Here is a 25,020-nt window from a genome sequence, read left to right on the forward strand (position 1 = left end):
GTTTGCTTGATCTCAAAAATTTATGTCCGCTTTTGGTGAGGGATTGATCTTTCGTAAAAGGATAATGAAGCATGATTGATTGAATTTTTACTCAAAATTTCAAATAAAGTGTAGGCTTCATCCTCACTTTTACTCATGAATGCACCCCCACAAGATGCATCTACCATCTATCTGTATTGGTCATCTAAACCCTCATAAAAAGCTTGAACAATTTATCACTTAGATAGACCATGGTGTGGGCATTTTCTAAGAAGTTCCTTAAGTCTCTCCCATGATTCATGAATTTGTTCTCCTGGAAGCTGAGCAAATCCAGTGATGGCTCGCCTTATGGTGTTGGTTTAACCTATGGGATAGAATTTCTTAAGAAACTCATGCTGCATTTCAGCCCAAATTTGGATTGGTCTCCCTATTGTGCCAAGCCAGTACTTGGCTTTGTCTTTAAGTGAGAAGGGGAATAAGGTCAATCTAAGTGCATCATCAGTAAAATTTTGAATTTTCACCATGGAACAAATTTCTAAGAACTCATCCAGATGCTTGTAAGAATCTTCATTAGTATTTCCATAGAAAGATGGAAGCATCTAGATTATGGTCGACTTGATCTCATAGTGGCTTGCAGGGATATCAGGTAAGTAGATACAAGTCGATGGGTTATAGGTGGAAGGAATAAAATATTCTTTCATCTGCTTAGGTGGTTCTCTAGGATCTCCAGCCATCTGATTTTCAGATTTAATATGAATCAACCGTTCAATCTCAGGATTGGGTTCAACTAGGTCAGGATAGAGAGATCTTCTACCTTGCATATACCAGTGCAAACCCTAATGTATGATTCAAGTTTTGTTTTTGTTTCATTTTTTTTTAAGAGAAAAAGGAGAGAGAAGAAAGAAAGAGCCCTAGACCTAGATACGTAAGGTGGGAAGAATTACTTGTGGTTTAGTGTTAATTACAATCAAGTTAGCAAACAATTAAATCTAGACACCTATGGGTTTCTTAGACCTAACAGTTCGATGTAGAGTGGCTTAGCTTAAATACAAATTGGATTTGTTCTCACTTCCTTCAACTAGCCAGGTAAGAGGTGGGATCGTGGGGGTTCCCCCATTGCTTGCCTTAGACACCAATTGAATTGGCCAGATAAGCTAACGGAATCAATTAAATAACCACAAATCTACTTAGGCTTAGCCTTTATAACCTCTAGCCTTAGACACCAGTTTCAGGAGTGAGTCTAGACTTACTTTACACTTGACCACAATACTCAGAACTGAACTCGATTAATACTAGGGACCAATGTCTACTTGATTTTAGTTAGGCTAGGGTTAATGTGGGATGCTAGTTGGTTGTTTTTGGACCAAGAGAGGGTGATGAAATCCCCACCTTATCTTATTATGGGTGTTGCCCTAAAATTGATTTGAGATGAATATGCACAACCAATTTCGAACAAGAGGTTCTATGCAACTAAATTAGATGTATGAAACTAATAAAACTTGAAAGCTTACCTTGTCTCCAGCGATCATCAAAAATAAATCTACAATGATGAATGCTCCTAAAAATTAAGTTTCTACTCTTGTCATGCAATTTTTATTAGGTTTATGTGGATGAATTTTAGGTTAATTAAAAAAATAATAATTAATATTAAAAAAATAGTTAAGGCTAGGGTTAGGATTGATCTCACCAACTTGGAAGCTTTCTATTTCCCTTTTTTTTTGAATTTTTTAATTTTTTTCTGCAAAAAGATAAAAAAAGTTAGTAAGCAATAGTCACAAAAAAACTAAAAAAATCAAACATTAAAATTGATGCCTTCTCCGGCAACAGCGCCAAAAATTTGATAGGGTCAAGATGCTGTCGTTAGGACACTGTGATTATCAATCAAATTTTGACTTCAATAAAAATTAAAAATATGTAGAAAGTAGTAAGTCGGATTGAATTCATAGAGAAGGCAGGATTTTGATTTGAAATCTTTGATTTTATAAAACAAATAAAATTTTGAAGAAAGTAATTTAAGTCAGAAAATAAAAATTAAAAGTATAAAAAATAAATCGGGTACTAAGATCTACTAAATAGATCCTAGCATCTACTTGTAATAAAAATAAATAATAAAAATTTAAAAAATATAAAAATAAATTGATACTAGGATCTACTAATTAGATCCTAGTATCTACATGCAAAAAATAAAAGACAGGAATTTAAAGTGCAAAAAAATAAATTTTATATTAATTAAAATTAAAATTTAAGTATAAAAAATTTAAAAAGAATAATAAAATAAAATAAAAATAAAATTATAATAACGATCTGAAGTTAATCAGTCAAGCCTTGTCGAAAAGATGATTGATGACCTCTCCATCTTCCATCGTATTCCGTAGAGCGAACCAGCTTCTCTCCTTCTTTTTCTTGGATCCCTAAAGCTATTTAATTTTTTCTTTATTTTTTTTTATACTTTTTACTCAATTTTTCTACTCACAAAGCTTATTCCCGGACATCCTATTTATAAATAAAATTTTTATAATTTTTTGGTAGGAAAAGGAGTCCTAAAATCTTTAAAAATCATATTAATCTCCTTAGGAATATTCTTGGCTGTCGGATGGAGCTTGGACAGCTCAGATCTAATAAAAAATTAGCCATTTTAATCCTTATCAAAGTCGGATCAAACCACAGCCGTTCGATTGTGCCTGGAATTGGTTTTGGGCCATCGGATCATGCAAAAGAGTTCTATTCAAAGTTGGGAGTGATAACAATCATTGGATCACATGATGGATTGCTTTTGGGCCGTCGGATCACGCAAAAGAGTCCTCTTATAAATTGGCAATGAACAGCTGTCGATGGATTTAAGTCGTATTAAATCTCAACCATTGGATCACACCCAAGATCTTTCTCTCACTGTGAATCACACCTGTGGACACGTAACTATTCTCGTGGACCGCGCCCTAGCTCTGTGGATCGAGCGCCGATCCAGCATACACCGAAGGCTATTTTCTTTATTTTTTAGAATATTTTAGCTCTATTTTTGCTCCAATTTTCACCTGAAAAATTGAAAAAAAATATGTATTAAATTTCTCAAATTTTTTTTTTCATTTTGGTGCCTAAATTGCTCAATTAAATTAACATCTATTTTTTTATAAATATATCTAATTTTATATTTTTTTAAAATTATTTATTTTTTAAAAAAATTAATAAATTCATGAAATTAGGATTTTTAAGAAGATGTTAGCACCATAAATTATCAAAAATACCTATAATAAATGTAAAAATATATCACTTATCACTAACTATCAAATCTGATCACCTTTTCTTCTTACATTGCATAATTCTATAAAATATCTTAATGGCATAAACCCTAAACAAGATAAGGTAGAGATTTTATCACCATTTCTTGACCTACAAACCACCATCCTGCATATTGTATTGACCTAAACCTTAACTTAAAATCAATAAGACGTTGGCCCCTAAAGACTCTCGAGCTCAATATGATAAGAGATCCTAAGAGTTGGACCGGATTAGGATTAGTCAGTTTGATTGGTGTCTAGAAAAGTGATTCAGGGACTACGTTCTGAAGGAAGATGGTTATTTAATTGATTTCGTTCACTTATCTAGTCAACTTAGTTGGTGTCTAAGGAAAGTAACAAGGGGGACCCCCACCAACCTTACACTTATCTGGCCAGTTGAGTGGCTAGTCTTTTACCTGGAGTGCTCAAAGGCAACCTTGATAGTTAGGAGCTATCTAGATCTAGAGTTACCCTTAGCCAGGATTGATTGCATAACTTGCTTACTAATCTACAAATATTAATCCTAATTAAAACACTCTTCTCTCTCATCTATCGATCAGGACCCCTTAGGACTCTCATCTCTAGAACTCTTCTTCTTCTCATCTTTTTCTCTCATATATTAAAATTTAAAAAAATATATAAAAAATAATAAAATAAAATATTTTTTTTAAAAAAAAATTATTAAGACAAAACGATGATTGCCAAACACAATCTTAATCCTACAAGCCTATAAGGTCACTGAGGAAGAAATGGATTCTAATAGATAACCTAGAACTCTGCTGGACCTGTGTTATTCGATTCGCTCTGTCCAATCGTCTAGTATTAGATCCTCGACTAATAATTTTATAATTGTCCCTCAAATGATTAACATACATCCTACATTCACTAAAATTGAAGATGCATACATTTATTCAAGAGAGTTTGAAGACATTAGAATTGCAACTTTGACCAATAGAATTAAAGCCTTAGAATTCAAAAGATATATCCAATTTAACCAAGTGCTAGCACCCATATGCATTGGATGCGATGCACCAGATCATATTGTGGAGGAGTGTCCTTATTTGATGAATCCAACCCAAACTGAGTTCATACAAGAGAGTGCATTCAATGAAAGCTACATAAATGAACCTTATGCACCAATCTATAACTCAAGGTCAGAAAGTCATCCCAATTTTACATGGTCACAAGATGCAATATTAGGAGCCCATAATTTTTATCAACCCTATCTAAGACCCAACCAAACACTAAATGATCAACCAGATTTAGATCCTGAGAAAAGAGTCAACACATTAGAAAAGAGTCTAGATATCTTAGTGCAATCAACCTTAGATATTAAAAATACTTTTAATAATTTCATGCAAATCACTGACCAGTTATTTAAACAATTGGGCCAATCAACTATAGCGATTGGTAAACTAGAAGAAGATAGATTATCAAGCCAACTAGAAGATGAACCTAGAGCTCACAATGGTCTAGAACTTAAACACCAGTTCAATTAGTTGAGAACATTCAGATATGAGGAACTGGAGGAGATACTCGAAGTTGATAATAATAATGAGGTATTCACACCTAGTGACCATTACACTCAGCTAAATCTAAAATTAATTATTGAACCCCTCATGATACTGGTTGAATCTCTGCTTAAAAAAGAAGAGGCAACAATAGGAGATACAAAAATACTCCCTCAGCACATCGAGTATATAGATCTTGATGGGAAAAATGCAGGGTTTCATGCATGAATTTTAAAATATTTTAAAATATAACGTAGTGGAATATATAAATTAAATAATTTAATCTATAAATACATGTAATCAGAGTACTAAACTCTATAACTAGGATCTATAACATGTCATATTATATTTATAAATCAAAAAATAAAAGCTTTGGTATTGATCAAATCAATATCCTAGATCTAGAACAGTTTTAGATCTAAAATCTAGATCACATCTAGGTGAGAGAAGAGATCAGATATCTTACCTTCGCATAGATCAAGAACTCCATGATTGATTTTTATTGTTGTCTTTAGAGCCGCACATGCATCCGACCTCTACAGGAGATCCACACGAGACTGCAATAAAATGGAGGTTCGTCGAATGAAGATCCGCTCGAAGTGCTAGCTTCTTGCGGATCTCTCCGGATGGTTAATCTAAAAATATTCTTCGAATCTTTTAGACATTCTAAGAGATGAAGAATATGAGGAGGAATGAGGGAGAAGTCCAACCCTTGGACCTCCTTAAAATCAGAAATAATATATAATAGAAAAGGTCCTAAGAGAAGACCGATCTTCTCTTTCAGGACATCAATGATTGATGTCCTGAGAACATCTCTATTCTAGGATATGAGGAGACCTTCTCCTCTAGATATTTTCCAAACTTTCAGATCTTATGTTATCTGAATTTTCTCATAGAAAAATCTCATGATTGATGGAGAAGAAGGGTTCTAAAAGAAACCTTAAGAGATGACCTTCTTTTCTTCTTCTTCTCTCATCAGGACATGATCAGATCATGTCCAAAATCAGATCACCATGCCCCAACTCCTTGGAACATAGATCCACCATGCCATCCCTCTTTCTCTCTCAGATTTTTATCACATAAAAATCACAAAAATAAATAGAAAATAAACTAAAAGAAAAATAATAAGAGAAGACAATCTTCTCTCTTACTTTTTGACTCTACAAGACATCAACTTTTGATGTCTTGATATAATACTCTCTTCCAAGAAAACTGATGCCTCAAAACACCCATGACATCTTCTTTCTTCTCTACCTTTTCTATGAAAAAATCATCAATTTCTGACACCCCACCTCCTATCATATAGAAGGCGCCACTACATAAGATAGACTAGGTCAAATGACTTAGTCAAACAAAGAAACCATGGGGCGTCCAACTCTTGGATGCCCCTTCCCTTATTATCTGCATGGAGATCAGGAAACCATGTACAAAAGAGATGTCAAAAAGGAAAAGGTAGGCATAGAGAAAATTGGTGCAAGAGAGGGGAGAGGAGTTTTTGTCAAGAGAGACTTTCAAAAGGAAATAAACCCAAATCACTTTCCATAATGAACCAAATCAAATTTGATTCAAATTTTTAGAATAAGTGGTGTGAGATAATATTCCTTAGATATGGATATCATAAAAAAAATATCTGAAAATAAATATGTGGGCGTGGACTTTAATAGGTGGCACAAGGGAGAAGATGGAATCCTAGTCTAACTAGGATTCTCATGTAGACTAGGTCAAACTCTTTGAATCCAATCCAAATTAATTACAACTTAATTAAAGATGATTTTAGTCCAACTTAGAGCCTAATTAAATCAAATTAAATCATATTTAATTTTGATTTAAATCCTAACTTAATTAAGAATTAGGTACATACAAGTCCTAATCGAACAGGGACTTGTTCTCCTTTGCAACTGGCTTATCTAATAAACCAAATAGACTTAATCCAATTAAGTCTAAATCAATTTTAATTGAATCAAATTTAATTAGACTTGATCTCAGTCCAATTGCTCAATCAGATTGAGTCAATTAGCAATCCAATTGCTGATTGATCCTCTTGGAACACTTGCATTAGGTCAAACATCAATCACATTGATCATTTAATCTTAGAATGATTCTCAATCGTCGATTAACCATCTGATTAGATTACAACCTCCTATGTGTGTAACTCTATAGGTTCGAACCTAAGTCGGTAACATACGAACCAATTTCTGTACCAGTCGAAGTATCTATCTAGCAATGATTCCTGACGTCCAGATAAGTCAAATGTATGCAAAGCAATATTCTAAGAATCCTGACCCATGATTACCGTATAATTCATCTCTTTGACCAATAATGCTCAAGATGACTTCGAGTATGCTATCAACACTCATACAAGTCATCTCTATTGTGTCTCAAAATTTTTGCAAATCCCGTGACTCCTCACGAGGATTATCCAGACCTAGGTTTTGCTAAATTGAAACACAGCGAGACATTCTCTTCCTGAAGTTAATCAGGAGTAGTCAATCCTATCTTGACTCACACATCGACTTTATAAATACTTGACTGTATGCAGAAATCTTTCGAACCTATATTAGAAATACAGGCAGTCCAACATCAAAATACAGTGAGTTGCTTGCAAGTCACTGTGGTGATCTCAGGTCGGAGGGACACTTATACCCATTGGCCTTAGCTAGCACTCTTGATAGTAGAGTGTCACATTGGTCACGTTCAGTGCAGATGTACTCCTACATCTCACATGGATGCCATACCAGTGTCTCCACACTACTTGGTTATGAGGACAACCAACGCATATGGCATACAGCGACCTACACTTGATAAGTTATCATCCTTATTAATAACTTATCATTTGATCGTGAATAATTTAAGAACAATCCGATAAATTCTCCTTTATCGATTGATTGTGGTTCTAAGAACTTCATCATAATTTAGCAGTTTATTTAAGGAAGATAGAACTTTTATGATGAACCTGCCAAATAACTTATTATCATTAGATAATTCATATACTAATTCCAATCATCTACCACTTAGATGATTGGCTTTAGGACACATTCCAACAACTCTCACTTGGACTAAAGCCAATCAGAATGATATCAAATATCCTATCTTCCACTTGAGTTCGTAGAACTGCTTAGTTTCGAGGCCTTAGCAAATGGGTCGATCAAGTTCTCCTTTTTCATCGATCTTCCAAAGATCGATGTCACCCTGATCTAAAATCAAAGGTGATAGCAATACAGAGTATGCTGGTCCTTCGGTTCATTAGCTAGTGCTATGGCTCCTGTGCTACGATAGGACTGGACCATCGATGGAGGGTGCCACTCCCAACCTGCTAATGAAGCTCAGCAACTATACAGCTTACATAGCAGCATCATATGCTATAATGTACTCTACATCACTAACTGAGTAGGCTAAAGTATTCTGCTTGAAACCTTTCCAGCAGATTGTTGCTACAATTAGGGTATGATCCGATACTTTCTTGTTGTCATCTTGATTTGACTGAAATCGAAACATCCACATGTTTAAAGTCAGTATTTTCATATTTGAGTCACTGGACCTTAGTATTTTCCAAATACTTAAGGATTGTCTATACAATCTTTCAGTGGTTCTTACTTAGATCAGATTAGTATCTGCTCACTACCATTAGTGAGTATACCATATCTGATCTTGAACATGGAGAAATTAGATGACACCCAAACCTTTATTCCTTGCAATGCTAGAATGCCATTCCCGATTAAGAGAATTTCATCCACAGACAACACAAAGAATAACACTATAGAATATTTTGCCCACTTATAAATGCAGGGTTCCTCTTTGTTCATAACAAAGATATATGTTCAAAACATATATTCCAACTCTAGAATAATAGCGAAACGAACTCTACCTTTCCATTTACGCTACTCTAATCCTTTTGAAAAATCCATTCCCACCCAATGGGTTTTATCTTTTTAGGTGAATCAACTAGTATCCATACACTATTGATTTCATGGACTTCAATTTGGATTTAATGGCTCCAAGCCACTTCTCAGAGTTAGACCACTGCATTGCATCCCTATAGGTGATCGGATCCTTGTTATTCTCATCGAGCTCAACAGGATCGCCGTCCCAGACCTAGATACTGAAGTATCTATCCGACTAATGCGGTACTCTACTAGATCTCCTTAAAGGTGTTACTTTAATGGGCTTCAAGTTTGATCTAATCAAATTCGATTCCGTAGGTTTACTAGATTATGTCGGTTCATGTTCTACTAGTCAAACTTTCAAGTTCAACTTGATAGGCATTAGTTCCTTCTCTAAGAAACTCCTTTCCAAAAGGAATGCCCTACTGCTGATGAGCATCTTATGTTCTTCAGCATGTTAGAATTAGTAACCCTTAAACACCTATTGGATCAAGAACCAAGTTTATCTGTATGCAAACCTTTGACATAGGCCGATCAACTCCAAACCCAAAGGTGAGAGAGTCTAGGTCTATGTCCGATCCATATCTTATATGAAATCTGCACAACAGACTTACTCAGTGTATTTTCAGAGTAAAATAGGTAGTCACACAAGAGCACAATCCTAAAACAGGCAGAGAAGTGAACCCTATCATGGATTGAACCATGTCTAACAAAGTTCAACTTCTCCTTTTAGATACACTGTATTCTGAAAAGGAATCCACTGAGAGAGAATCCAATTCTCTCCTAGATATGTCACAAACTCACTGGATAAGTATTCGCCTCCTCGATCTGATCGAAGAGTTCTAACACCTTATCCAGTTTGTTTCTATATTTCATTATTGAATCATTTGAACATTTCAAATGATTTAGGCCAGACTCACCTATGCCCAGATAGGTCGTCTGTAATGAAATATTAATATCTTCCTCTAACACTTAAGTTCACAGGTCCACATACATTACTATGTATGAGACTTAGAACTTTATCAGCTTCTTCACCTTTTCCATTGAACGGTGACTTTGTCATCTTTCCAAGAAGACTAGACTCACAGGCTATCAATGATTCACAATCATTGAACTTGAGGTTTTCCTCTCAAGCTAATCCGTTTATCCTGTTCTTGTCAAGGTGACTAAGCCTATAATGCCAAAGATAGACATCCATGACATAATCTAACTTGGGTGTGTACATTACACTTAACAGGCTATGTAAATGTTAAATATTATTTTCTTATTATCCATGTATTATTGTAATATTATTCATAATAATATCACAATAATCTTTCTTTATTAATGAATGATGATCAACTTTGGTCAAAAGGCCAACAAAGATTACATTCATCATAAACAATGGACAATAGTAACAATTATTCTAAATGACAATATTTGAAAATAAGCTCTACACTTCCTAAAGTTAAGATTGGAATAAGACTTCCATCCCTAACATTCAAGAATCTCTCACCATTTTCAAACATTCCATTACTTGTAGTCCTAGCAATAAATTGTATAAGACCATCGGTATCTAATACCTAGGTAGTAGAATTACATAGAAAAATTTTAAGGTGTTATCATATAACATCTTTGATGAGCAACTCTTGCTCCTTTCTCTTGTTCAGCCTATTATGGTCAAGGAAAGCAAGACAATTCTTCTTCCTATGACCCTACTTCTAACAGTAGAAGCAATATGCCTGATTTGGATCAATTTTGGACTAATTATTTTGACTAGACTAAGAAGCTCCAGTACGAACCCATTTGTACTGCTGAACTAAATTTAATTTTCAATACTAATTATCGAAGTTGGATCCTATAAGTCATCACTGTCTAATAGCGATTGGAGTAATTAAGGTTTAGCCTTATTTTGAGAAAAGAGAACAATGACCTAATGTATATGAATTATATTAAGCCTAGAGATTTGGATTTTAGTCTCAAGGTTCTTCCACTATTTTATTCAAATTGGTAGCCTCTACCTCCAATTTGGAGAATTACTTTAATTTTCTAGTAGGTACTAGAATCCACATAAGCTACACATAAACCCGACTTTGGTTGGTCAACCCATCTGCATCTACAGGTAGGTTTATTAATCAATTATTTCTCCAAACAACTTCTAGTAATTTAATTTTATCACAGAAATCTAATCAGTAGGCTTTGGCCTCCACTGTAAGGATCCGGTTAGGTCCAACCATTAATATGACCATACTTGGTGCATCTGACCAACGAATGATTAAGCCCAACTTTGGTTGGCCAACCTAACTATTAGATGTGTGCCCTAGATGCCAGATTGGTTGACACATTCCGGTACAAATGTAAGGGCAAATTTATAATTTTGACTATAAATGAATAAAAAGGTTATTCTACTATCACATTGTGTACATTATGTCTGTGATATATCCTTTGAGTTAGTAGGAATGTTAATTCATATTTTCAAGAGTTAAAAATTTAAGGTATGAATTTACATAACTAACTTATAAATAGCTCCTGACCATAGGATCATCATGAGGATGGTGATCGATCCGAAGGTTGGTGTACAATCGCTTCTTTAGGGTAGATGTGTCTTGAGTCTACGGTGTGGAGACACCGAGCGAGAGTATAGGTATTTATTGAGAATGAGAGTACTGAGCGTGACCACCTCAAGCAGTCATAAGGAAGTCTGTCTTCTCGTCAATGACTAGCTCAATGCTGCAGCTGTGTGTCTAGTTCTTTAACCTGAGGTGCATCGACAGTTCACCTTGAGTGTGTTATAGTTTGACTACACCATAACTCGATCTCCTAGTCATTTAGAATTCTGAGGTGTATGTTGGCTGTAGCATATTCATTGTAGGAACCAGATTGCACCAAGATGGGATCTATCAACCTCGGTAGATAAGAGGAGTAGTCCTATGATGATCGAAAGATCGAGTCCTTAAGCCCTTGGCCATGGCAGAGTGAAATAATGGAAAAGAGTTTTCCATTAAAGTTTCACATCAGACTCGGATCGATCGATTGATTCATATGATTGATGTTGGGTTTGATGAGTTCACCTTAACCATAATTCAGTCGGGACTCATGATAGAGGAACTCAATCACATAGGTAGCTGCACCGAGAGGTTCATCTTCATTTCTGATGGGTTGCCACCATATACTGCTAGGTATCACTGATAGATTTTGAAAGCAATTAGAATGATATTGATGATCGATCATTCTAAATTATCAGAATAGAAGAGTTCTGGTCCATCGAAAGGAGTTTCAATGATGTCGATGATGAGATCATGACATGTCTCATTACCATACGAAAATGAACCTAACTGGGTCACACAAACAAGAGTTAGGGTCTAGATGCCATCAATTGAGCTAGCCCAGTTTGATTGATTTGGATTAGACCAATTAGGTTCAAGAAAATTATGCTAGCACATGATTGAGCCTAACTTTCTCCTCGTGTAATCTTTTCTATCTCGATTGAGCCAAATGTGATTTGACTCACCCAGAGAACCTTGAGAAGGTTTCTCTCAGTCTGACTGGAGTCAGTCTAGCTCAAAAAAGTCTTATCTTAATTCATGAGATGAATTTAAGACAATACCTGCTAATTCCTATCACCTGCCATTTTTGTTTTAGGACATCGATCAAACGTTGACCCATGGACCTTGGACTGAAGGCCACTTGGCAAGAGGTTATTGGAGAGTTTTTATGAAGTATCCACCTGCTAATTTTACCCTCAAAGTGGGTGCCATAATCAGATATGGCATGCACCCCAAGTGGATAAGGATAGAGTCCCATGAGATGAGGACTCTATGCCTTGATCGACTCAAACTGTTGGACACCAATCTCACTGTGTTTATCTAGTGTTGGTGCCAACAGTAGGAGGGTTTGGTGGGGTTTTTATCTGATATGATTAGATGATATCACTCCACCAATTAAAATTTTTCCATAATTAATTGGAATTTTTTGATTAATCGAATGATGTGGCACTGCATTGCGCAACAGGGTCTATTTAAACCCTGTCTGCACCTAGGATTTTGAGAATCTGCTCAATACCCAGCAAAAATATGAAACCCCTCCACTTCTCTATGCCCCCTCTACTTCTCTTCCTCCTCTCTTCACATCCAAGAGGTTGGGCATCCATTTGGTGCTTGTCCAAGGTGTGGTGGCTCCCTGATCAGAAGGCTGCAGGAATTTGTCGAGAAGCTACTGCTCCAGCTTCAGAAGATCTTTTGAAGATCTTGCAGAGCAGATCTAGATCTAATTTTTGAAGCAAAGATTCATGAGGAGAAGACAATCTAGAGCCTGCTTGAGTGGATACTAGTAGAGGCCAGGCGACTGTGTGGCTATTTTAGAACCTCGGGCATTGCTGCGATCATCTACAGTGTAATCTAGTTACCCTAGAGGTATTTCTCTAATCCTCAAGTTTTAATTTAATTTTAGATTAAATATTTGATAATAAGAATTAAATCTAATAGATCTTAGATCTAAAATAAAGTAAGATAATTTTTTTTAAAAATATTTCGCTCCAGATCTCATTAGATCTGGAAGATCCTACAAGGAAAAAGGCGATTTTTTTTTCAACTGATATCAGAGCCAGGTTGATAGCTCTATTTCAGATCTAATTTAGATTTATTTTTATTTTTATTTATCTAATATTAATATATTAATAAATTTTAAATATCACATTAGATGTGATTGGATCTAAAATCAAAAAATTTAAAATTAAATCTAAGTAGATTTAACATGTATGAGATGCATGACTAGACTAGGAATAGTTTAAACTATGAATAGTCTTGAAATTTTATATTTTAATATGATTAAAATATAAATTAGATCTAATTTATTCTATAATTTTTTGATATTATAAATATTATATTTAAATCAAAAAATAGAAAATAAAATTTAATTAATTCATAAGATTGATCTGCTGCATGCCTAGACTAGTTATAGAATTGTTCTAGTAACTGTCTATAATAGATTTTATATTGAATAGTTTAATTTAAATCTTATTTTTTAGATATTACATGTGATATATCAGATCTGAAAGCATGCTAATTAGATCAGATTTTAATACATGAGATATATACAAAGCATGTATAAGTTAGATTTGAAATTATATATGTGATATGTAACTTAGATCTAACTAGTTTTGTAGTTAAATCAATATTTCTGATTAAGGTGTTCCTCATGGTCGTCCAGTCATAAAAATAAAATAAAGTTTAAGACCCTCTCCTCCCATTCAATGGGGTGTTCTTATGGCATGTAGGGGTGCTGTCCGTTCATCCTTAATTAGAAATCAAACTTACTTTTCTGCAAAATCCTAGATCCTGAAACCTTAGGATTTATTTTACATATTTTGTTTATGAACCCAAGACTTAATTAATGAATTAAGCTTATGAAATTAAATTAGGTCTAAAATTGAGAATTTCAGATCTAAGTCATTTTCATAAAATTGGGTTCGGACTTGGGTAGCTCAATTAGGTCTAGCGGTTAATCAAACAGAATCAAAAGTTGGTTAGGTGGGATCATGAAAGTTAATAATTGATCATCCTAATAGGATTAAGTCTAGATCAAGGTCGAATCACATTCATATGTGACTCGATCAAGTTAAGACCTAATTTGACTCAGTGGTTAGAGCTTGGATTGTAGACTAACCCAATTAGTTCTGGTTCGATAATTTGATGTCTAAGGTAAGTTGGGCAGATGCGACCGACTGGTTTTTAATTGAAAGCTTCTCGATTCGAATGCGTTCTTGTCAAGTTAATGGCATATCCCTCCCACCGGTCTCACTTACCTGGCCATATGTGTCGATCCAATTCTGATTTGAGGTGACTAACAATTCGAGCCAACCCATGCCACTAGGTTAGTCATAATTGTTATGACTATGTCAAGTCAAGTTTAATAAGACCTAAATTAAATCTTCCTAAGAAAATATTAAGTCTAAGATCTTTCACCATTGTGGATGTGCGGGCCCTTCCCGGGTTGATTGTTCTTGGCTGGTTTCAGTGGTTCAGTTGCACCAGAAAGATGCAACCATGTCCATTAGGTATTGGATGCTACGGATTAGAGGATGGGTTGTGCTCAATATTTCGGATACGGTGAGGGACTCAATCAGGAATCTAGTTCATGCAAATGGTGGGTCTGACTTAACTAAGGATTGGAGCAATATTCCGGACATGGTGAGCTTCATGAATTAGAGACCAAGTTTTGGGTGCACCATGATTAGAGAATCATTGGACAAGTGTTGTCCACTCATCAGTTGACCCATCACCAATAACTATTAGGTGAGGTGATGAACCAGTCGGTGAGACCGCACCACCCACTAGAAATCACTAATCACAGAGATTTTCACATCTCTACCTAGGGAGTGTAGGGATCTGAGAAAATAGTGGGAGCCTAATTTGTTTAAAAATAAAACTCCTAAATAAATTAGTTAAGTCTGATTACAAAATCTAACTAGAAACTTTTGACTCTCTACAGGAAACAGGTCTGCGTCCTACCCCATGACCAAAATACTAGACACCCACAGATTGACTAGACCCAATTTCAAAGACTGGTTGAGGAACTACAAAATTATTCTGGGTTCCAAGAAATTGACTCATATCTTGGACCAGAACCCACCTGCCATGCCAGCACGTCCGACTGCTGAATAGAGAGCATCTCTGAAAAAGTGGATGGATGAAGATAACAAAGCCAGGTATTACATGTTGGGTGCAATGTCTGATGACTTACAGCGCCAGCATGAGAATATTATGACTATCCGCCAAATGTTGGCTTACCTACAAGAGTTGTTTGGTGAACAAAGTCACGCAGCCAAGTATCAAATCTGCCAAAGACTTTTTAAGGCTAAAATGCATGATGGGCAGTCAGTCCAAGATCATTGTTTGACAATGATCAAGGACCTTGAGGAGTTTGAGAAGCTCGGTATCATCATAGACAAAGATTTTTAGATTGATGTGATCCTTCAGTCTTTGTCCGATGCATATGGTTAGTTCATCATAAACTTCCATATGCATAAGATGCAGTGTACCTTGGCTGAGTTAATGAACATGTTGGTTACGGCTGATCTTTCTTTGAAGAGTTCAAAAGGCTCAGTCCTTACTGTGGAGCGGACTTCTTCCAAGAGAAAATCTTTTGAAAAAAAAAAAATCTACAAAGAAGCAGAAGGTGGATGGGAAAAGGAAGAAGATGGAATCGAAGAAGAAGGCTGCTGAAAAGAGAAAATATTTTCATTGCAATTCAGACGGCCATTGAAAATGGAACTGTCCTCAGTACCTGGCCACCCTGAAGAACAAGAAAGATGGTCCTTCTGGAGGTATGTTGGTGCAGAATTCCATCAATGCTGGAGAAGCTGGAGTCGAGGGGATCATAGCCACCATCGGAACCTGCAAGAAAAGTCTAAACCGAAGTTGGGGGTACTCCGACAAGATCCTCCGATGCTCAAGTCAGTATTTTGCTTCAACAGAAATGGAGCACTCGAATGAGATTTTAGCAGAGTTTAGAGATAGTGTTTAGAGCCTAAAGGAGAACGTATCTGGGGGGTCTCTTTTATAGATGGGAGAGCGTAATCGATTGACAGCGACGTCTGTAACTGCCTGATAGTGGGCCATTCAGGGCCACGTGGAGTTTGTTACGGAGAGTGGAGTGGTGTCTGTTGTCGTGACTTATCAGAGAGTGGTGGGGCCACATGGAGTTTGTTACAGAGAGTGGAGTGGTGTCTGTTGTCGCAACTTGTCGGGGAGTTCGGGCCGAACGGCTGAAGCTTGATTGGGATGTCTGGTGGAGCGGAATAGCTCTCTGTCTCAGTAATTAAAGAGAAGCTCGGATGTTTTTGAGGTTGCTGATGGGTTAACTGTTGTTGGGTGCCTTTGGCGTTGATGCTGCAGATGGAAGTCATCTACTATAGAAGTCCGGACGGAAACTTTCTGTTGGAGTAATCTGGCTGGAGTCTGATTGCTAGAGAAGTCCATCTGGAATTTATCTGATGTAGAAGCTTGTCTGAGGGCTGTCCACTAGAGAGGTCTGGTTGCATGAGGAATCCAACAGAAGGTCGATCGATAGCAGAATTCGAAAGGTGCTACAGAAGGTTGACCGATAGAAGAGTCCGGAAGGCATTATGGAAGCTCGTCCGCTGGAGGAGTATGGTGGACACTGTGGAAGGTCGACCACTGGAGAGGTTCGAAAAAAATTTGTCTGTTGGAGGGGTCTGCTTGGCACTGTTGATGTCCGGTTGGCGCTATTGAAGGTTGATGGTCGGAGAGGTACGAAAGATACTAGAGATAGTCGGTCACTGTAGAAATCTGACTGCTGGAGCCCATCCGTTGTAGAAGTTCATCTGGAATCCAATTCTGTTGTAGGAGTTCGGATGGAGTCGGTTCTTGTAGGAGTCCGAAAGGAGGTCGCTTACTGTAGAAGCTCGGACGAAGTCCATGTAGGAACCAGATCTAGGGTTTCAGGGTTAGATCTTGAAACTTTTTCAAGATCATATAGCGAAAAACTAAAATAAATCAAAATTTTTTTTTTAAAACTAGAGAATTCCTAGATCTAAGATCCTATTACATGATTATTACATAGCATTAAATCAGAAATTAAAATATAGAAATATAGCATGAACTACATGTTGATCATATCAACATGTTTCTATACTACATCTAATGTATGTGTTAAACAATAGATCAGATCTATTATCTTGCAAGTTAGACATTCTAACATCGCTGATCTGGGCTTGAGGATGATGTTGCAAGCTGCATAAGCATTCGGCCTCTAGGAGTCGTCCACACGAGCCCACGAATCTCGATCAGAAGTCCTGCTTCAGAAAATCAGCATAGTATGCTAGTACTGCACTGATCCTTCTTTAATGGTTGATCAGGTGCCTCCTTCTTCTTGATTTAGACTCTTCTAAAGATGGAAAGTAGGAGGAGGAGTTTCAGATCTGAGACACTCTTAGGAAACTCAAGATGGAGGGAGGAAAGATATGAAAACAAACAACCCTAGAAGAAGACCCTCTTCTTCTTCTCGTTTCTCTCTCTAGACACTCTAACTTGTGTCTATTATATCTCCACGACCCAAAGGTCTTTTTCTTTGAATTTTGGATGGCCTAAAGGTCTCTCAAATCTCTATCTTCTTCAAAAATTTTATGAAGAAACTCATTTTATATAGAGAGATATGATAGAGTCCTTGTCTAGGTCAAATACCTAATCAAGGCTTATCCAAACATGGCAAGTTAAGGGGTGCCTAACTCTTGAGCACCTCCTCCTTATTTTCATAAATGGATCATCAGAAAAGGGTGCATAATTTGTACCCTAAAAGCCATAAAAATTCCAAAAAATGTTTGGATAGATTTCATAAATGGATTTCGAATTCTATGATCAACCATCCTATCGGATCATGAACTCTAATGTGTGTGACCTCATAGGTCCAAACTTAAGCCGGTAGTACAAGAAAAAATTCTTGTACCAATCGAAGTGACCATTTAGCAATGGTATCCGATGATCGGATAGGTCGAATGTGTAGAACAACATCCTTAGAACCCATGCGGATATAGTTTTCATATAATTCATCCCCTTGACCAAAATGATCATAGGACACCCTAGAGTTCAACTGTCAACTCTGATCAGGTTGTCCACATTGTATTTCAAAATATCAAATCCATCTGATGGATTACCCTGGCCAAAGTTTTGCTAAATTGAAATACAGCGACTCATTCTTCTCCAACTCTTGGAGTGGTCAATCCCATCTCGATCTCACTCTGACTTTGCAAGTATTTGACTGTACCCAGAAGCTTTCCATCCCTGAATTAGAAATTTAGTTAGTCCAGTACCAAAGCACAGTGAGTTGCTTGCAAGTCACTGAGGCGATCTCAGGTCTAAGGGCCACTTATACCTATATCCCATCAGAGACATTCTCGACAGCAGAATACTCTGGAGTTGGTCACGTTCAATGATGATGTACCAGTACATCTCACCTGTATGTCATACCAGTGTCTCCACACTCTTTGGTTAAGAGGACAACCAATCCATATGGCCTACAGCGACTTATGCTCGATAGAAGCTGTCGTCTTTATTAACAGCCTATCATTTGGTCGTGAACTGTTTTAAGGACTAATCGATAAATCCTCTCTTTATCAAATCTAAATAGTTCTAAGGACTTCATCATAACAATGGAGTTCATTAGAAGATGAAAGCTTATGATGAAAATGCCAAATATATTTTATTTATTAACAAATCAATTACAATACTTGGTTGCTCAACCGTCAACAGGTTGACGATTGGCTTTTTGGGACATATTTTCCAACAACTCCCACTTGTCCTAAAGCCACTCGGCATAGTATCTAATACCCATCTTCGACTTGTGGTTGTCGAACTCCTTTATCGCCAGGGCTTTAGTGAAGAGGTCGGCTAGGTTCTCCTTTCCGTCGATCTTCTGAAGGTCGACATCACCTCGATCCATGATCTCTCGGACTAGGTGGAAGCAGTGCAAGATGTGCTTCATCCGCTGATGTGCTTTGGGTTCCTTCGCCTGAGCTATGGCACCAGTGCTGTCGCAGTAGAGCAGGACCGGACCATCGAGGGAGGGTGCTACTCCGAGCTCGTTGATGAATTTCCTCAGCCACACAGCTTCCTTCACGGCATCTGATGCTGCGATGTACTCTACTTCAAAAATAGAGTCCACCACAGTATGCTGCTTGAAACTCTTCCAGCAGATGGCTCCACCATTCAAAGTAAAGATATAACCCGACACGCTCCTACTGTCATCATGGTCAGATTGAAAGCTAGAGTTTGTGAACCCCACAAGTTTCAGATCTGACTCGCCATAAACCAACCATTGATCCTTAGTATTTCTCAAATACTTAAGGATGGCTTTAACTACTTTCCAGTGATTTTTTCCAGGATCAGATTGGTATCTACTCACTACTCCTAGAGAGTATGCCACATCTGGTCTTGTACATGTCATGGCATACATGATAGATCCCATGGCTGAAGCATATGGGACTCTACTCATACGCTCTCTCTCTTCAGGAGTTGTCGGACAATCTTTCTCAGAGAGAGAAATTTCATGGCCTATCGGTAGATAGCCCTTCTTGGAATTCTCCATGCTGAACCTCTTCAGCACAGTGTCTATGTACATGGACTGGGATAACCCAAGCATCCTTTTAGATTTATCCCTATAGATCTTCATCCCTAGGATGTAGGATGCTTCATCCAAGTCCTTCATGGAGAACTGTGATGACAACCAAACTTTTATTCTCTGTAGTGCGGGGATGTCATTCCCGATTAAGAGAATGTCATCCACGTACAAGATAAGGAATACCACAACTGGACCATTTGCCCATTTATAGATGCAGGGCTCTTCTCCATTCTTAAGGCTGACGAACACCTTTTGTTCATCAGCATGGTAGAAAAAAATATCCTTTTCTCTTTGGGGTACCTTATGAATGAGCATTTGTCAGACCTAGGTCCAAGTTTGTCTGTGACTAATCGTTTGACATAGATCGGGCACCCTCAGACCCTAAGGTGTGAAAGTACTGGCTTACGTCCCATCCATATCTCATATGTAGTCTTAATTACAGATTTACTTGGAACCCTATTTAACAGATAACAAGTCGATTCGAGTGCATATCCCCAGAAGGATATCGGCAAGCTAGCAAAATCCATCATGGATCAGCCCATGTCTAACAGAGTCTGATTCCTTCTTTCAGACACACCATTATGCTGTGGTGTTCCTAGAGGAGTCCATTGGAAGAGAATCTCATTCTCTCTTGATATGTGAGAAACTCACTAGAAAGGTATTCTCCTCCTCGATCAGATCGAAGAGTTTTAATACTCTTCTCAGTTTGTTTTTCTACTTCACTTCGGAATCATTTGAACATTTCAAATGAATCTGACTTATGTTTCATCAGATAGACATATCCATATCGGGATAGATCATCCGTGAAAGTTATGAAGTAGAAATATCCACCTCTAGCACTATTGCTCATGGACCCGCATACATCAGTATGTACTAGGCCCAAGAGCTCAGTAGCTCTCTCACCTTTTCCAGTAAAAGGTGACTTGGTCATTTTACCAAGAAGACAGGACTCACAGGTTGGAAGTGATTCACAATCACTGACTTCGAGAATTCCCTCTTGAGTCAACCTGTTTATTCTATTCTTGTTTATATAACTTAGCCTACAGTGCCATAAGTAGATATCTGACACACTATCTAATCTAGGGTGCTTGCCAGTAGAATAGACTCTTATCAGGCTTGATCTTTTTGGTCTGGCTCTGCACTGATGTCCCAGCCTGAACTTGCATCTTCTTCACTTTCTTCTTCTTGTTCTTCTTCTCTTTCTTAAAAGGCCAAGAACCAGAAGATGAACCTCCCACTAAGTTCACCGACTCCTTGTGAAGTTGGTGATCCTTCTCAAAGTTCTGAAGCAACCCCAGTAACCCATGGTAGTTTACTTCAGGCTTTGTCATTTTATAATGAGTGAGGAATGGGCGATAAGACTTGGGCAGCGAGTTTAGTATTGCATCTTTCCCAAGCTGCTCATGCAAGGGAAAGCTGAGCTTGCTCAATCGTTCCATCAGCTCGATCATGTACAATACATGATCAGTGACAGAGGCACCATCTTATATTTTGGCGTTGAAGATGGCACAACTAGTCTTGTGCCTCTCCACATCATCAGGTGTGCCAAAAGCATCCTCCAACACTTGAAGCATATCCTTTGGCTGAGCCATCTCGAATCTGCGACTGAACTCATCGCTCATGGTAGCCAGCATGATACAGCGCACCGTGGTCCAGTCACTGAGCCACTTCTAGTAAGTGTCTCTGACTATTCCAGTGCATTGACAGCTGGCTCCTCAGGTGCAGGATTCATGATCACATATAGGATCCATTCATGCTCCAAGACTATCTTCAACTTTTGGTACCAGCTACCGATGTTGGATCCCACTAACTTATCATTGTCCAACAATGATCGGAGCGATAGGAAAGTGGCCATATTTGCACAAAGGAGAACCATAACCTAATTAGTAATTGATTCATTAAACCTAAAGATTTGGACTTTAATCAAAAGGTTTCTCCCACTATTTTATTCGAATTGGTAGCTTCTACCTCCAATTCGAAGAATTACCCTAATTCCTTAGTGGGTACTAGAATCCACTTAGACTGCACACAAGCCCAACTTTGGTTGGCCAACCCATGTACATCTAAGGGTAGGTTCATAATCAATTGTTTCTCTAAATAATTTCTAGTAATTTTAATTTTACCCCAGAAACCTAATCAGTAGGCTTTGGCCTCCACTGTAAGGATCCGGTTAGGTCCAACCATTAATATGATCATACTTGGTGTATCTAACCAATGAATGATTAAGCTCAACTTTGGTTGGCTCACCTAACCACCATTAGAGAGACACTTCCAAGTCGTCATATGATGAGTGATAATTTCATTAGTCAACAAGCACCAGGCCTTTGGGTCTGCAATGATTATTGAGTTAATGGACTCATTATCAAACACCTTAATGGGAGGCTATGACTTAGTTATCTCCATAACTTTGTCATTTTAAGGACTTAATAATTTTAGAGAATTTAAATAATATAGAGGATGAAGTCAGATGAACCAGCTTATCATGATCCTCCCACTGGCTTCACCAAGTCAGCTTAAGGGAGACCATTAAAAGGGCTGGTCTAAGAGCACCTAAATCAGTCACACTGATTTACCTAGCTGACATGGGTTAGCTCGAATAGTCAAGTGATCCAATCAAAACATAATTTCACCAAGAGGCCAGGTAAGTTCGATCAATGGGAGGGTCTGCCAAAGCTTGCCTTAGACACCATCAGAAATGGCCAAGTAAGCGGGCTCCCAATTAAAAACCACCGGTCTGGTTTACCTTAGACACCAACTGGTTTAATTAGTTTCGATTAGATCAACCTAACAGTTCATGCTAGACTGCTTAGCCAAGAATCAAGTCTATTTGGTTCTCATTAAAGACATGGACTTGACCAACTACAACTATTGTAATTAATCTAGAGAATCCTTGACCTAATCTAAGACAACAATTGATTAGATTTAGTCAATTCTCTAATTAAGTCCATCTTTAATCTAACCATAGGTCTAACCCAATTAATGGACCTAATTCCCACTAACCCATTAACCCAATGTGTTATGATTTGTGTCTTAGGTTCTTCAATTCACAATCCTAGAGCCTAATCAAACAACTTCTTAATTCTTAATTAAGTTTTGGGCTGAGGGTTGGGTTCGGCTTTTCAAAAAATAATTTTTATATTTGTAAAATAATTTTATAATATGATTCTACCAACCATATTGCATATTTGATTCATAATCAAGATACAAGTAAAATAAACATGAAACTACTTTAGATCTAATCTAAACAGGTTCATGTAATTGAAATAATTTCAACTTTAAATAATTTTTTTGCACAAAAATTATTAACAAAGAGATTTTATTTAAATTTAAATACTTTTTAAATCTAATAAATTATAAATTTAATTTATATCATATCTAACAAATTTATGATTAAAGATAGATCTACACAAACTAGGACAATCTTTGCACTGTAAGGGGTAAACCTTACAGCAGGACAACCTTGCAGTTCGTGATTGATCTAAAATTTTAATTTTAGATTTAATAATTAGATTATAAATTAGATCTAATCTAAGAAATAATCTAAGCATGTATAAATAATTATGTAATAAAGAACCTAGGCTCTGATACCAATTATAGGAACCAGATCTAGGATTTCAGGGTTAGATCTTGAAACTTTTTCAAGATCATACAGCGGAAGACTAAAATAAATCAAAATTTATTTTTAAAATTAAAAAATTCCTAGATCTAAGATCCTATTATATAATTATTACATAGCATTAAATCAGAAATTAAAATATAGAAATATAGCATGAACTACATGTTGATCATATCAACATGTTTCTATACTACATCTAATGTATGTGTTAAATAATAGATCAGATCTATTACCTTGTAAGTTAGACGTTCTAACCTTGCTGATCGGGTTTGAGGATGATGTTGCAAGCACACATGCGTTCGGCCTCTAGGAGTCATCCACACGAGCCCACGAATCTCGATCAGAAGTCCTGCTTCAGGAAATCAGCACAGTATGCTAGTACTGTGCTGATCCTTCTTTGATGGTTGATCTGGTACCTTCTTCTTCTTGATTTAGACTCTTCCAAAGATGGAAAGTAGGAGGAGGAGTTTCAGATCTGAGACGCTCTCAAGAAACTCAAGATGGAGGGAGGAAAGATATGAAAACAAACAACCCTAGAAGAAGACCCTCTTCTTCTTCTCGTTTCTCTCTCTAGACACCCTAATTTGTGTCTATTATATCTCAAATCTCTATCTTCTTCAAAAATTTCATGAAGAAACTCATTTTATATAGAGAGATATGATAGAGTCCTTGTCTAGGTCAAATACCTAGTCAAGGCTTATCCAAACATGGCAAGTTAAGGGGCGCCCAACTCTTGAGCACCTCCTCTTTATTTTTATACATGGATAACTAGGAAAGGGTGCACAATGTGTACCCTAAAAGTCATAAAAATTTCAAAAAAAATTTGGATAGATTCGATGCAAAATTGAAAGAGTTTTGGATTTCTAAAACTCTATCTTATAGAATTCGAAATCCAAAGTTATTCCTTTTTGATTTGATCCAACCACCTTTCATGTAAGAAAGAAGAGAGGAAACCTTTTGTGAATGTGGGAGAGACCTGGGAGAGGGCTTTTGTCATACAAAATAAGAGGAGATTGGCATTGAATGAGAGAGAGGGCGTGGGGAAGGCTTATGTGGCGCAAGGTGGAATCCTAGTCTTACTAGGATTCTATCTTATGACTTGTTTTAATTTGGTTTCTCAAATCAAATCAAACCAAAATTAGATCAACCCAATTAAAATAGGTCTTAACCTAATTAAAAATCTAATTTAATCAGATTAAATTAAATTTAAATCTGATTTAATTTTTTAATCAAATTAAAAATTAGATTGATCCAAGTCCTAGTTGAACTAGGACTAGTTTTTCCTTGCACTTGGTATATCCAATAAACCAATTGGACTTGATCCAATCAAGCTCAAATAAAATTTAATTAAATCATATTTAATTAGACTTAATTTCAGCCCATTGGCTTAATCAAATTATGTCAATTAGTAATCGAATTGCCAATCGATCCTCCTGCAACACTTGCACTGGGTTAAATGTCAATCGTATTGATCATTTAACCCTAGAACGATTCTTAATCGTTGATCAACTATCCGATCGGATCATAAACTCTAATGTGTGTGACCTCATAGGTCCGAACCTAAGTCGATAGTATAGAAATAAATTTTTGTACCAATCGAAGTGACCATCTAGCAATGGTACCCGACGATCGGATAGGTCGAA

The 25,020-nt window shown here is 36.9% G+C and overlaps 1 non-coding gene across 1 annotated transcript; it reads left to right on the forward strand.

The window, feature by feature from the left end:
- The first annotated feature begins 225 nt into the window (after positions 1-225).
- LOC140852721 (small nucleolar RNA R71) lies at positions 226-334 on the forward strand. Its single transcript, XR_012135622.1, has one exon. It is a non-coding gene; the product is annotated as a small nucleolar RNA R71 (small nucleolar RNA).
- Positions 335-25,020: the final 24,686 nt, after the last annotated feature.

The sequence above is a fragment of the Elaeis guineensis genome, chromosome 11 (genome assembly GCF_000442705.2).
Source record: "Elaeis guineensis isolate ETL-2024a chromosome 11, EG11, whole genome shotgun sequence".
Lineage (NCBI taxonomy): Eukaryota > Viridiplantae > Streptophyta > Magnoliopsida > Arecales > Arecaceae > Elaeis > Elaeis guineensis.